The sequence below is a fragment of the Oncorhynchus kisutch genome, unplaced genomic scaffold (genome assembly GCF_002021735.2).
Source record: "Oncorhynchus kisutch isolate 150728-3 unplaced genomic scaffold, Okis_V2 scaffold1233, whole genome shotgun sequence".
NCBI lineage: Eukaryota > Metazoa > Chordata > Actinopteri > Salmoniformes > Salmonidae > Oncorhynchus > Oncorhynchus kisutch.
The window spans coordinates 25906-40344 of NW_022263178.1; the positions used below are offsets into that span (position 1 = coordinate 25906).

At 40.8% G+C, this 14439-nt stretch overlaps 6 non-coding genes across 6 annotated transcripts; all 6 read right to left on the minus strand.

Moving 5' to 3' along the window:
• Positions 1 to 76: 76 nt before the first annotated feature.
• On the minus strand, positions 77 to 158 carry trnas-aga (transfer RNA serine (anticodon AGA)). Its single transcript has one exon. It is a non-coding gene; the product is annotated as a tRNA-Ser (tRNA).
• A 271-nt stretch (positions 159 to 429) lies between these two features.
• Positions 430 to 512, minus strand: trnal-cag (transfer RNA leucine (anticodon CAG)). Its single transcript has one exon. It is a non-coding gene; the product is annotated as a tRNA-Leu (tRNA).
• An 866-nt stretch (positions 513 to 1378) lies between these two features.
• trnas-aga (transfer RNA serine (anticodon AGA)) lies at positions 1379 to 1460 on the minus strand. Its single transcript has one exon. It is a non-coding gene; the product is annotated as a tRNA-Ser (tRNA).
• Positions 1461 to 1731: 271 nt separating this feature from the next.
• Positions 1732 to 1814, minus strand: trnal-cag (transfer RNA leucine (anticodon CAG)). The gene has a single exon. It is a non-coding gene; the product is annotated as a tRNA-Leu (tRNA).
• An 866-nt stretch (positions 1815 to 2680) lies between these two features.
• On the minus strand, positions 2681 to 2762 carry trnas-aga (transfer RNA serine (anticodon AGA)). Its single transcript has one exon. It is a non-coding gene; the product is annotated as a tRNA-Ser (tRNA).
• A 271-nt stretch (positions 2763 to 3033) lies between these two features.
• trnal-cag (transfer RNA leucine (anticodon CAG)) lies at positions 3034 to 3116 on the minus strand. Its single transcript has one exon. It is a non-coding gene; the product is annotated as a tRNA-Leu (tRNA).
• Between the last annotated feature and the right edge of the window lie 11323 nt (positions 3117 to 14439).

Sequence of the window (14439 nt, forward strand, 5' to 3'; positions counted from 1 at the left end):
AGATCTGAGAGGATATGATTGGTATAAGAAACACGACTAAACTTCAACCTCCGGAGGGGTCAAGAAAATTCAATTTCGTTGTCGGCAGGATTCGAACCTGCGCAGGAAGATCCTAATGGATTTCTAGTCCATCGCCTTAACCACTCGGCCACGACAACAGTCTTGTCAGCAGTGAATGGGCCACCAGGCATAGCCTACAGAAAGTGATAATTTTACAACTGAAAGACAATGCAGTAACTCATTAACTCATTATAATGCAATAAAATGAATTGTTCCCCTCATTCATTATTAAGTACAGATGTTTTCTAATTTCCTTGATCTTTGGTCAGCTCCAGAAGGTTTTCATTTGAGAGTGTTTATTATAAATTGTTATTTCATCATCTTATTATTACTGCTAAGCAGCATGACTCCTGAGATGCACTAAACAACTGTCAGAAGTGGGATTTGAACCCACGCCTCCATGGGAGACTGCGACCTGAACGCAGCGCCTTAGACCGCTCGGCCATCCTGACTACAGCACAGTACCTGGGTATCGGGTTAAAGAGTATGGGGTAAAAATAGAAATAGGCACAGCAACGCAATCACCACAGAGACCGACTTGCACTTTCAATAGTCATTTGTTTTTATCAATGAAAAACTCCAGTCATTGATTTAACCTCAATATGGCCTTCAATGGAAAAGAGTAGTAAATCGTCATTGAATGAACGCTAAACTGGCCTTAGAATATGGCCATTCTGATATAAATGATAAAATTCCTCAGATAAGACCGAAAAAGTGTCTGTAAATATCAGCAATCATCAGGGTAAGAGTGACAACAGGTCCACATGGGGGAAATCTTAACAAATGGCTTAATGGGTATTTTCAACGCAATCGTGTTATTATTTATTTTTAGGGTTTAACAAGGTAGCTCACCTGTGACCTGTGGCTTGACTTTAGATGTGGCCAGTTCGATTACCCTGCAGACTTTAAGAGTGTCTTCAGAATATGGCCATTTTGACATGAATTTAAAAATGCCTCAGATAGGACCAAAAAAGTGTCTGGAGCTGTCCGTCAGGGTAAGAGTGACAACAGGTTTCCACATGTCAAAATGGGGGAAATCTTAGAAAAAGGCTTAATGGTTATTCATGAGAATCGTGAGAATCGTGAGTGTATCATGGGATCTCACCTGAAATCTGTGGCTTGACTACAAACCTGTAACCTATGCTACTGTGGCCTATAGAGCTAGAAGGATGGATAACCAGGTGTGTAAAGGTGTGAGGTGAGATCCTATCCCAAATGGACAACTAATCCCTATGTACTTGTGGAGATCTGAGAGGATATGATTGGTATAAGAAACACAACTAAACTTCAACCTGGAGGGGTCAAGAAAATTCAACTTCGTTGTCGGCAGGATTCGAACCTGCGCAGGAAGATCCTAATGGATTTCTAGTCCATCGCCTTAACCACTCGGCCACGACAACAGTCTTGTCAGCAGTGAATGGGCCACCAGGCATAGCCTACAGAAAGTGATAATTTTACAACTGAAAGACAATGCAGTAACTCATTAACTCATTATAATGCAATAAAATGAATTGTTCCACTCATTCATTATTAAGTAAAGATGTTTTCTAATTTCCTTGATCTTTGGTCAGCTCCAGAAGGTTTTCATTTGAGAGTGTTTATTATAAATTGTTATTTCATCATCTTATTATTACTGCTAAGCAGCATGACTCCTGAGATGCACTAAACAACTGTCAAAAGTGGGATTTGAACGCACGCCTCCATGGGAGACTGCGACCTGAACGCAGCGCCTTAGACCGCTCGGCCATCCTGACTACAGCACAGTACCTGGGTATCGGGTTAAAGAGTATGGGGTAAAAATAGAAATAGGCACAGCAACGCAATCACCACAGAGACCGACTTGCACTTTCAATAGTCATTTGTTTTTATCAATGAAAAACTCCAGTCATTGATTTAACCTCAATATGGCCTTCAATGGAAAAGAGTAGTAAATCGTCATTGAATGAACGCTAAACTGGCCTTAGAATATGGCCATTCTGATATAAATGATAAAATTCCTCAGATAAGACCGAAAAAGTGTCTGTAAATATCAGCAATCATCAGGGTAAGAGTGACAACAGGTCCACATGGGGGAAATCTTAACAAATGGCTTAATGGGTATTTTCAACGCAATCGTGTTATTATTTATTTTTAGGGTTTAACAAGGTAGCTCACCTGTGACCTGTGGCTTGACTTTAGATGTGGCCAGTTCGATTACCCTGCAGACTTTAAGAGTGTCTTCAGAATATGGCCATTTTGACATGAATTTAAAAATGCCTCAGATAGGACCAAAAAAGTGTCTGGAGCTATCCCTCAGGGTAAGAGTGACAACAGGTTTCCACATGTCAAAATGGGGGAAATCTTAGAAAATGGCTTAATGGTTATTCATGAGAATCGTGAGAATCGTGAGTGTATCATGGGATCTCACCTGAAATCTGTGGCTTGACTACAAACCTGTAACCTATGCTACTGTGGCCTATAGAGCTAGAAGGATGGATAACCAGGTGTGTAAAGGTGTGAGGTGGGATCCTATCCCAAATGGACAACTAATCCCTATGTACTTGTGGAGATCTGAGAGGATATGATTGGTATAAGAAACACGACTAAACTTCAACCTGGAGGGGTCAAGAAAATTCAACTTCGTTGTCGGCAGGATTCGAACCTGCGCAGGAAGATCCTAATGGATTTCTAGTCCATCGCCTTAACCACTCGGCCACGACAACAGTCTTGTCAGCAGTGAATGGGCCACCAGGCATAGCCTACAGAAAGTGATAATTTTACAACTGAAAGACAATGCAGTAACTCATTAACTCATTATAATGCAATGAAATGAATTGTTCCCCTCATTCATTATTAAGTACAGATGTTTTCTAATTTCCTTGATCTTTGGTCAGCTCCAGAAGGTTTTCATTTGAGAGTGTTTATTATAAATTGTTATTTCATCATCTTATTATTACTGCTAAGCAGCATGACTCCTGAGAGGCACTAAACAACTGTCAGAAGTGGGATTTGAACCCACGCCTCCATGGGAGACTGCGACCTGAACGCAGCGCCTTAGACCGCCCGGCCATCCTGACTACAGCACAGTACCTGGGTATCGGGTTAAAGAGTATGGGGTAAAAGTAGAACTAGGCACAGCAACGCAATCACCACAGAGACCAGTAAATTTATGCACGATACCGACTTGCACTTTCAATAGTCATTTGTTTTTATCAATGAAAAACTCCAGTCATTGATTTAACCTCAATATGGCCTTCAATGGAAAAGAGTAGTAAATCGTCATTGAATGAACGCTAAACTGGCCTTAGAATATGGCCATTCTGATATAAATGATAAAATTCCTCAGATAAGACCGAAAAAGTGTCTGTAAATATCAGCAATCATCAGGGTAAGAGTGACAACAGGTCCACATGGGGGAAATCTTAACAAATGGCTTAATGGGTATTTTCAACGCAATCGTGTTATTATTTATTTTTAGGGTTTAACAAGGCAGCTCACCTGTGACCTGTGGCTTGACTTTAGATGTGGCCAGTTCGATTACCCTGCAGACTTTAAGAGTGTCTTCAGAATATGGCCATTTTGACATGAATTTAAAAATGCCTCAGATAGGACCAAAAAAGTGTCTGGAGCTATCCCTCAGGGTAAGAGTGACAACAGGTTTCCACATGTCAAAATGGGGGAAATCTTAGAAAATGGCTTAATGGTTATTCATGAGAATCGTGTTGTTGTATTGTTGAGTGTATCATGGGATCTCACCTGAAATCTGTGGCTTGACTACAAACCTGTAACCTATGCTACTGTGGCCTATAGAGCTAGAAGGATGGATAACCAGGTGTGTAAAGGTGTGAGGTGGGATAGATGGCCTGCAGTCCTATCCCAAATGGACAACTAATCCCTATGTACTTGTGGAGATCTGAGACGATGTGATTGGTATAAGAAACACGACTAAACTTCCACCTTTTACCCAAAACAACTAATGACATGTAAAACCAACTCAGAAATCCCTAACAAATGGATTCTTGATAAAAAAATATCCTAGACTATATCCAGTACAAGTCAGCTACTCAGTAAACATAGTCTATGTGACTCGTAAATGTTTGTTTTTTTACCTCAGCTAGCATCAAGCTAACATATACTCCCACTCAATGTAAATCACGTTCTTCTCTCACTCAGTTCGACACAAAGCCAAAACAAAACCTTTCCTAACGTGATAATATCTTGACAAAGTTGTTAAATAGCATGTTATTACATATTGTGTATATATTTGAACGTTTGAAGTGCTGTTACATACCTGTAATAGTAAAAGAACTGACACAGTTTACCTCTGTAAAGTTCTGGTCCTTATTCTGCAGATGGTGAGCACTTGACCAGAACTTAATGTTTCTCCTGCTACAACAGTGCAACAGCGCCATCTATTGGCCTGATGGACTGCTGACGATAAAGTATGTAGAAAATCCCATTAAGATTCATTAAGACAAATACAGAAACAATTAGGGGGGATAAATAATAAATGGGTGTCTGTTTTTAGTTACTTTGTTTTCAACCCATTACACATGCACAATCATACATGTGCATTTAAAGCATTATTAAGAACCTTGAGTGTGGAACTGCAGGGTGTTTACGCAAAAAACACATGAATTTCACATGTGAACACGGGAAGTGTTCCAAAAACATGTTTTAATGTAATCTTATGTGAAGATAATGTGATAACATGTAAAGCAACATGTGATTACATTAAACGACACATGTGAAAATGTGATCACGTTGTGTTCCAAAACATGTTTTCACATGATTTCACATAAAATGTCAGTTGAAATCATGTGGTTTTTCTGTAAGGGCAGGAATATAAGATGCATTTTGATGTTATGTTTGATGTTACACGATCTTGAAAATGTAATGTTCTTTGAGGTTCTTCCATGTATTTTCCATTTTACTTTCCCTCAGTCCTTTTCACTTTCCTTGTCAAAACAAGCTCTGTCCCCATCAAGACTTATTCAGCTTCTGATGGATTTTAAACCATTCAACAAATAGTTTTATAATGAAGAGTAGACCCAAGTAAACACCCTGGAGTCTTTACACACACATTGAAAGGCAAATATCTCCAATTTGGACTCATCAGACCAAAGGACAGATTTCCACCAGTCTAAGGTCCATTGCTCGTGTTTCTTGGTCCAACCAAGTCTCTTCTTATTATTGGAGTCCGTCCTTTAGTAGTGGTTTCAATGGAGCAATTCGACCATGAAGTCCTGATTCATGCAGTCTCCTCTGAACAGTGCATGTTGAGATGTGTGTGTTTCTTGAACTCTGTGAAGAATGTATTTGGGCTCCAATCTGAGGTGCAGTTCACTCTACTGAACTTATCCTCTGCAGCAAAGGTAACTCTGGGTCTTCCTCATGAGAGCCAGTTTCATCATAGCGGTTCATGGTTTTTGCGACTGCACTAGAAGAATCTTTCAAAGTTCTTGAAATATTCCGTATTGACTCACCTTCATGACTTAAGTAACAATGTTGTTTCTCTTTGCTTATTTGAGCGGTTCATGGCATAAAATGGACGTGGTCTTTTACCAAATAGGGATATCTTCTGAAAACCATCCCTACCTTGTCACAACACAACCTGTTGGTTCAAACGCTCTAAGAAGGAAAGAAATTCCACAAATTAACTTTTAAGAAGGTACACCTGTTAATTGAAAAACATTCCAGGTGACTACCTCATGAAAAGGTTGGAGAGAATGCCAAGAGTGTGCAAAGTGGTCAAGGAAAAGGATGGCTACTTCAAAGATTCTCAAATATAAAATATATTTTGATTTGTTTAACACTTTTTTCTTACTACGTGATTCCAATTGTGTTATTTCATAGTTTTGATGTCTTCACTATTATTCTAAAATGTAAACAATTGTAAAAATAAAGAAAAACCCTTAAATGAGTAGGTGAATCCAGGTTAACGCTATAATCCCTTATGGATGTCACTAGTTAAATCCACTTAAATTAGTATAGATAAAGAGGAGGAGACAGGTAAAAAAAAATATTGTAAGGCTTGAGACAATTGAGACATGGATTGTGTATGTGTGTCATTCAGAGGGTGAATGGGCTAGACCAAATATTGAAGTCCCTTTGAACAGAGTATGGTAGAATTTTGTGTCAAGAACTGCCATGCTGTTGGGTTTTTCACACTCAACACTTTTCCCTGAGTATCAACAATGGTCCACCACCAAGGGGGGGGGAACTCAATAGGAAGATGTTCTTAATGTGTTGTTCTCAGAGCCTGAGGGTCACAACTGGTATGAGGTCAGACGTTACACACACATACTATTGACTAGGAGCATTAAGATCCTTCCATTGACCGATTGTTTGTTATGTCATTGCACTGGTCACTGATTTTGAATGCTTGTTTTGTTGTCGTAGGGCTGGGAGGAGGACCTGCTGCCTGAGGAGAGGGAGGTTCCTCTGCTAAAGTGAGTTCCTCTAAATGTCTGTGTAGTCTGAGCTTGTCAGATGCGGAAGGATAGTGGTCATAATGCTGTTATCCCCCATTGACTCTAATGGTTGACATGCTCCATTCCCTCCCTTTCACAGCCTCTACCTTACCACCAAGAGAGTGGAGGACATCGCCCTGAGGCTCGTCTCCCATCACTGGTGCATGTTTTGATCTCTCTCTATTAGCAGTTTCACTTAAATTCCTCTTCTCTTCTCTCCTCTTTTCTCCTCCTTTGTTTCCTTTAGCACCCTGGTGGGTTCGTGGAGCGTCTGTACGCTCTCCTGTACTCCTTCCTGCCCACTGCTGCCAACATGGAGCCAGAGGCTGACAGATACCTGCTGCTGCTCAATGTAAGAGTCAAGAGGTTACTTCCTGTTTACTTCCTTATCCATGGTTAACCAGGTCCCAATGCCATTTTAGGGGGAGTATTTCTAATTGTCTCTCTCCTCTTGATAAGCTAGTACCTCAGAGCCATTTTCTATGTGTTGTGTGGTGTTCTCTACAGGGCGGGCTGATGGCTCTGCTAGATGACATGTTTGGCCAGCAGCTGGCCTGGTACTTTAACCCAGAGTCTCTGGTCACTGAGCTCTCCAGCCTCCTGGAGTACCACTTGGAGAACCTCATGGCCAGCATGTAGTCCTACTGCAGGGACCATACTCCTTTCTCCTTCTCTCTCTCTTTTGAAGGAATTGAGGACTTGAAGTGCTTTGTTGAACCCTGATTAGTTAACACCCATTAATTTAATGTATTCTCTTGTTTTCTCTCCCCACAGGATTATTGTGACACTTTGCCACCCAACAGGGATCTAGACACCAATGCACTACATTACTTTGCACTGAATTTGACATTTTTAAAATAAAATAAGTTGTAGTTCAAAAACATTTCCTCTTCCTAATATTAGAATATTACATGAACAATGATGCTTTATTATCTGCATATGGAAATAAAAAACTATTTTTAGTTGATTTACAGATACTACAGGCCCTCACTTATATGGTTTTGTACTGTGATATGTGATAATGTACTATTTAAAAACATGTAGGATGACATACACTGAGTGCACAAAACATTAGGAACATCTTCTTAATATTGAGTTGCACAACCTTTTTCCCTCAGAACAGCCTCATTTCGTCTGGGCATGGACTCTACAAGCTGCCCTAAGTGTTCCACAAGGGTGCTGCCCATGTTGTGTCAAGTTGGCTGGACGTCCTTTGGGTGGTGGACCATTCTTGATACACATGGGAAACTGTTGATCATGAAAAAAACAGCAGTGTTGCAGTGCTTGACACACTTAACCCGGTGCGCCTGGCACCTACTAACATACCCCGTTCAAAGGCAGTTAAATCTTTTCTCTTGCCAAATCACCCTCTGAATGACACACACAATCCGTGTCTCAATTCTCTCAAGGTTTTAAAATATTTCTTTAACTCCCCTTCATCCACTGAAGTGGATTCAACAAGTGACATCAATAAGGGGTCATAGCTTTCACTTGGTCAGTCTATGTCATGGAAAGAGCAGGTGTCCTCAATGTTTTGTATTATCAGTGTGTGTAGTAACCTGGTACAGTATGAAGTATACCACTAGAGGGGATAATTGCTTCAGTCTTGAATGTTACTTCTCACTATCCCTACATTAACAGTCTGCCATTGTAGACTCCGGTAACTTGGGTATCTTCGTTTTTTTATATTTGCCATTAATGTCTGAACCATTTACCATCTTTCCCACTGAAACCAGTAAATCAGACTGTTAAACAGCCACCACTAACATTGATTGGCTGCTGCCAACACACTGACTCAACTCCAGCCACTTTAATAATGGGAATTGATGGAAAATATATCACTAGCCACTTTAAACAATGCTACTTAATATAATGTTTACATACCCTACATTACTCATCTCATATGTATATGTATATACTGTACTCTATATCATCTACTGCATCTTTATGTAATACATGTATCACTAGCCACTTTAAACTATGCCACTTTGTTTACATACCCTACATTACTCATCTCATATATATATATATACTGTACTCGATACCATCTACTGCATCTTGCCTATGCCGTTCTGTACCATCACTCATTCATATATCTTTATGTACACATTCTTATCCCTTTACACTTGTGTGTATAAGGTAGTAGTTTTGGAATTGTTAGGTTAGATTACTCGTTGGTTATTACTGCATTGTCGGAACTAGAAGCACAAGCATTTCGCTACACACGCATTAACATCTGCTAACCATGTGTATGTGACAAATACATTTGATTTGATTTGTTAGTGTTCATGTGAGAGGGTGTAGTAGTGCATACTGACCATTAGTTGGATCATAGTGTGGGTGGTGGAGTTTATGCAGGAACACAGAGGGTAGAGGCATTCTCCATCACAGTAGAAGGCAGAGTAACCCGTAGGAGCCAATACCCAGTCATAATGGAGAGAAATACCATAGAAATCAAAAGACAAGATGAATGACTAGAACAGACTCTTTCAATGAGAAATACATGATAAAGAATGCAAAGAACATACTCTACAATGCACATCCTACACAAATGCCTTGCTTCCCTAAAAATACTAACTGTGTGTTACAGCAGATAACGTAGTACAATGTTAGCTCATGATTATTTATTCAGTACAATGAGTAGTTAAGAGAGATAGAATCTCACCTTCCAGCCTTGTTCACTGAATCTCACAGATATCTCACATGTCTCTTACAAGCCTGACGCCCACTGTTGACATGGCTGTGATCTGAAAGGGACCAAAAAATATGTTATGAACCAGAAAAGACTAATGTACACTTTGGATGCATTGGATTTGAAATTAAATGTAAATGCAACTTAAGCAAGGAAGGAATTATTTTTGTATTCTTTTTTTTTATACTTAGTTTTTATTGTAGGAACACAAAGAATGTACAAATAAAGCCAAATAAAAGAACAACAACAAGAAAAGATCTGTCAGTTACAGTGCACTTCATACCTTCATCATCATACCATCATATTAGTTACATTGACATCTTTGAATGTCCTTTTCCAAGTACGAAACCCATTTTTCCCAGTATTCTTGACCTGTCTCCTGTTGAGTTCTTAAGGCAAAGGTCATACGGTGTATTTCTTGTACAATGTCTATCCATTGTGTCACTGTGGGAGGGTCTTTTTGTAGCCATTTCCTAGTGATTTTTTACTGGCTGCCAGTTGGACCTTCAAGAGGTACTTTTCTCTATTGTGTAAGTTATCAGGTATTTCACCCATGTACAAAGAAATCAATGTTTGTTCTATGTCAAATTCCATTATTTTTCCAATGTTAGATCTTATTTCTCCCCAGTAAGTTTCGATTGCGGGGCAAGTCCAAAAGATATGAGAGTGGTCCGCCCTCAATAGACCGCATTCTCTCCAACAAGGGTGTTGTGAGCCAGTCTGTTTTGATTTCAGTTTAGGTGTTATGAAGAAACGTATAACATTCTTCCAACAGAATTCTCTCCATGACCTTGAGTTGGTGGAGCTTTGTTGAGTCTCTAATATATTCAACCATGTTTCATCAGTTATTTCAATGTTAAGTTCCTCCTCCCATTTCTTTTTAAAATAGTTTGTAGAATGTTTCTTTGAGGATTGAATACCCAAGTAGAGATTTGAAATAGTTTTATGCGTTAGTGAATACTTGGATTAATTTTGGAGGTGCTCGAGGGTCAGTCACTTTTATCTCCCTTACGAAATAGTGTCGTACTTGTAGGTATCTGTAAAAATCTTGTTTATCCAAGCCATGTTTTTTACTTAGGTCCTGGAAGTTATCTAGGTTCCCATTCCTTATAATTGTACTGAATGACATGATGCCTTTCTGCGTCCATTGTTTAAACCTGCTGTCCTGAGTTGCAGGGATGAAGCTGGGGTCGTATGCGGGCCAACTCAGCAGTTTGATCTCTCTGTCTAAATGATTTTGCTTAACTACCCTAAACCATGTCTTCAGAGAGAAATTAATCCACTGATTTTGTCTATTGTATATTTCTTTTACCATCTCCTTATTTCCCAGTACTGACTGTATGGGTATCTCTGTCAGCGTAGTCTCGATGTCTTTCCATTTGGATTCGTATTCTGAATTGCACCAACACACCAGGGGTCTCAATTGGGCTGACACATAATAATCTTTTAGGTTTGGTAAGGCCATACCCCCACAGTTTTTGGTAACTGTAATGTTGTATATCTAGTTCTTGGTCTCTTACTGTTCCGTTTATCCCATTCCCTAAACTGTTTAGGTGGGATTTCTATGGGCAGTGATTGGAACAAATACAGTAACCTCGGCAGGATGTTCATTTTGATTGTTTCAATTGTACTACTAAGATCTAAGGGAAGTGAATTCCACCTGTCTAGGTCATCATATATTTTCTTGTTAATGTGATCGTAATTCATACAATAAAGTTTGGGTATATCTTTTGGTAAATTTACTCCCAGATATATAATGGATGAATAGGTCCAGGTGAAGTTATACCTACTCTTCAGATCTTCCTGTGGGGTATAATTATATACTAGGGCTTGGGTCTTGTGTACGTTAAGCACATACCCTGAATATGTTCCAAATGTTGTAAAACATCCATCAATCTAGGTACACTTGAGCCTGGGTCTTTAAGGAATAACAGAACGTCATCAGCATACATGCATATCTTATGTTCACTGCCTCTTATTGTTATTCCCTCTAAGGTTGGGTCCTGTCTTATTGCCTGTGCTAATGGTTCTAGGTACAATGAGAAGAGCGTGGGTGATAGATTACAGCCTTGTCTTGCCCCTCGCTCTAATTTTATCGTTCGTGTCAAATGTCCATTTATCTTTATTCTAGCGGTCGGACATGAATACAGTGTTTTGATGCACTGTATCACTTCTTTGTTGAAACCAAATCTTTCCATAACGTAGAATAGGTAATCCCATCCCACTGAATCAAATGCTTTTTCTGCATCTAGGCTGATTAATATTGCACTTGTCTTATTTATATATATATTTTTTTTATTTTTTTTATTATTATTATTATGTTTTCTTCTTGGGCCTCTATAACTATATCTATTGTTTTTATTTTTGTTGTTGTTGTGTGATTTGGATTAATCCCCTCTACCACACGGAACCCCACTAATCTACTGACGGAACGCAAGAGGTGGCTAACAACAGACCTCCATCCTATGCTAGCTTGCTACCGATGCCCTGGCTAGCTGTCTAAATCACCAACCAACCTCTCCACTCACCGGACCCTTTTGATCACTCGACTAAGCATGCCTCTCCTTAATGTCAATATGTCTTGTCCATTTCTGTTCTGGTTAGTGTTTATTGGCTTATTTCACTGTAGAGCCTCTAGTCCTGCTCACTATACCTTATCCAACCTATTAGTTCCACCACCCACACATGCAATGACATCTCCTGGTTTCAACGATGTTTCTAGAGACAATATCTCTCTCTTCATCACTCAATACCTAGGTTTACCTCCACTGTATTCACATCCTACCATACATTTGTCTGTACATTATACCTTGATGCTATTTTATCGCCCCCAGAAACCTCCTTTTACTCTATGTTCCAGACGTTCTAGACGACCAATTCTCATAGCTTTTAGCCGTACCCTTATTCTACTCCTCCTATGTTCCTCTGGCGATGTAGAGGTGAATCCAGGCCCTGCAGTGCCTAGCTCCACTCCTATTCCCCAGGCGCTCTCTTTTGACGACTTCTGTAACCGTAATAGCCTTGGTTTCATGCATGTTAACATTAGAAGCCTCCTCCCTAAGTTTGTTCTATTCACTGCTTTAGCACACTCTGCCAACCCGGATGTTCTAGCTGTGTCTGAATCCTGGCTTAGGAAGACCACCAAAAACTCAGACATTTTAATTCCAAACTACAACATTTTCAGACAAGATAGAACTGCCAAAGGGGGCGGTGTTGCAATCTACTGCAAAGATAGCCTGCAGAGTTCTGTTCTACTATCCAGGTCTGTACCCAAACAATTTGAACTTCTACTTTTAAAAATCCACCTCTCTAAAAACAAGTCTCTCATCGTTGCCGCCTGCTATAGACCACCCTCTGCCCCCAGCTGTGCTCTGGACACCATATGTGAACTGATTGCCCCCCATCTATCTTCAGAGTTCGTGCTGCTAGGCGACCTAAACTGGAACATGCTTAACACCCCAGCCATCCTACAATCTAAACTTGATGCCCTCAATCTCACACAAATAATCAATGAACCTACCAGGTACCTCCCCAAAACCTTAAACACGGGCACCCTCATAGATATCATCCTAACCAACTTCCCCTCTAAATACACCTCTGCTGTCTTCAACCAAGATCTCAGCGATCACTGCCTCATTGCCTGCATCCGTAATGGGTCAGCGGTCAAACGACCTCCACTCATCACTGTAAAACGCTCCCTGAAACACTTCTGCGAGCAGGCCTTTCTAATCGACCTGGCCGGGGTATCCTGGAAGGATATTGATCTCATCCCGTCAGTAGAGGATGCCTGGATATTTTAAAAAAATGCCTTCCTAACCATCTTAAATAAACATGCCCCATTCAAGAAATTTAGAACCAGGAACAGATATAGCCCTTGGTTCTCCCCAGACCTGACTGCCCTTAACCAACACAAAAACATCCTATGGCGTTCTGCATTAGCATCGAACAGCCCCCGTGATATGCAGCTGTTCAGGGAAGCTAGAAATCATTATACACAGGCAGTTAGAAAAGCCAAGGCTAGCTTTTTCAAGCAGAAATTTGCTTCCTGCAACACTAACTCAAAAAAGTTCTGGGACACTGTAAAGTCCATGGAGAATAAGAACACCTCCTCCCAGCTGCCCACTGCACTGAAGATAGGAAACACTGTCACCACTGATAAATCCACCATAATTGAGAATTTCAATAAGCATTTTTCTACGGCTGGCCATGCTTTACACCTGGCTACTCCTACCCCGGACAACAGCACTGCACCCCCAACAGCAACTCGCCCAAGCCTTCCCCATTTCTCCTTCTCCCAAATCCATTCAGCTGATGTTCTGAAAGAGCTGCAAAATCTGGACCCCTACAAATCAGCCGGGCTAGACAATCTGGACCCTTTCTTTCTAAAAATTATCTGCCGAAATTGTTGCCACCCCTATTACTAGCCTGTTCAACCTCTCTTTCGTGTCGTCTGAGATTCCCAAAGATTGGAAAGCAGCTGCGGTCATCCCCCTCTTCAAAGGGGGGGACACTCTTGACCCAAACTGCTACAGACCTATATCTATCCTACCGTGCCTTTCTAAGGTCTTCGAAAGCCAAGTCAACAAACAGATTACCGACCATTTCGAATCTCACCATACCTTCTCTGCTATGCAATCTGGTTTCAGAGCTGGTCATGGGTGCACCTCAGCCACGCTCAAGGTCCTAAACGATATCTTAACCGCCATCGATAAGAAACATTACTGTGCAGCCGTATTCATTGATCTGGCCAAGGCTTTCGACTCTGTCAATCACCATATCCTCATCGGCAGACTCGACAGCCTTGGTTTCTCAAATGATTGCCTCGCCTGGTTCACCAACTACTTCTCTGATAGAGTTCAGTGTGTCAAATCGGAGGGTCTGCTGTCCGGACCTCTGGCAGTCTCTATGGGGGTGCCACAGGGTTCAATTCTTGGACCGACTCTCTTCTCTGTATACATCAATGAGGTCGCTCTTGCTGCTGGTGAGTCCCTGATCCACCTCTACGCAGACGACACCATTCTGTATACTTCCGGCGCTTCTTTGGACACTGTGTTAACAACCCTCCAGGCAAGCTTCAATGCCATACAACTCTCCTTCCGTGGCCTCCAATTGCTCTTAAATACAAGTAAAACTAAATGCATGCTCTTCAACCGATCGCTACCTGCACCTACCCGCCTGTCCAACATCACTACTCTGGACGGCTCTGACTTAGAATACGTGGACAACTACAAATAC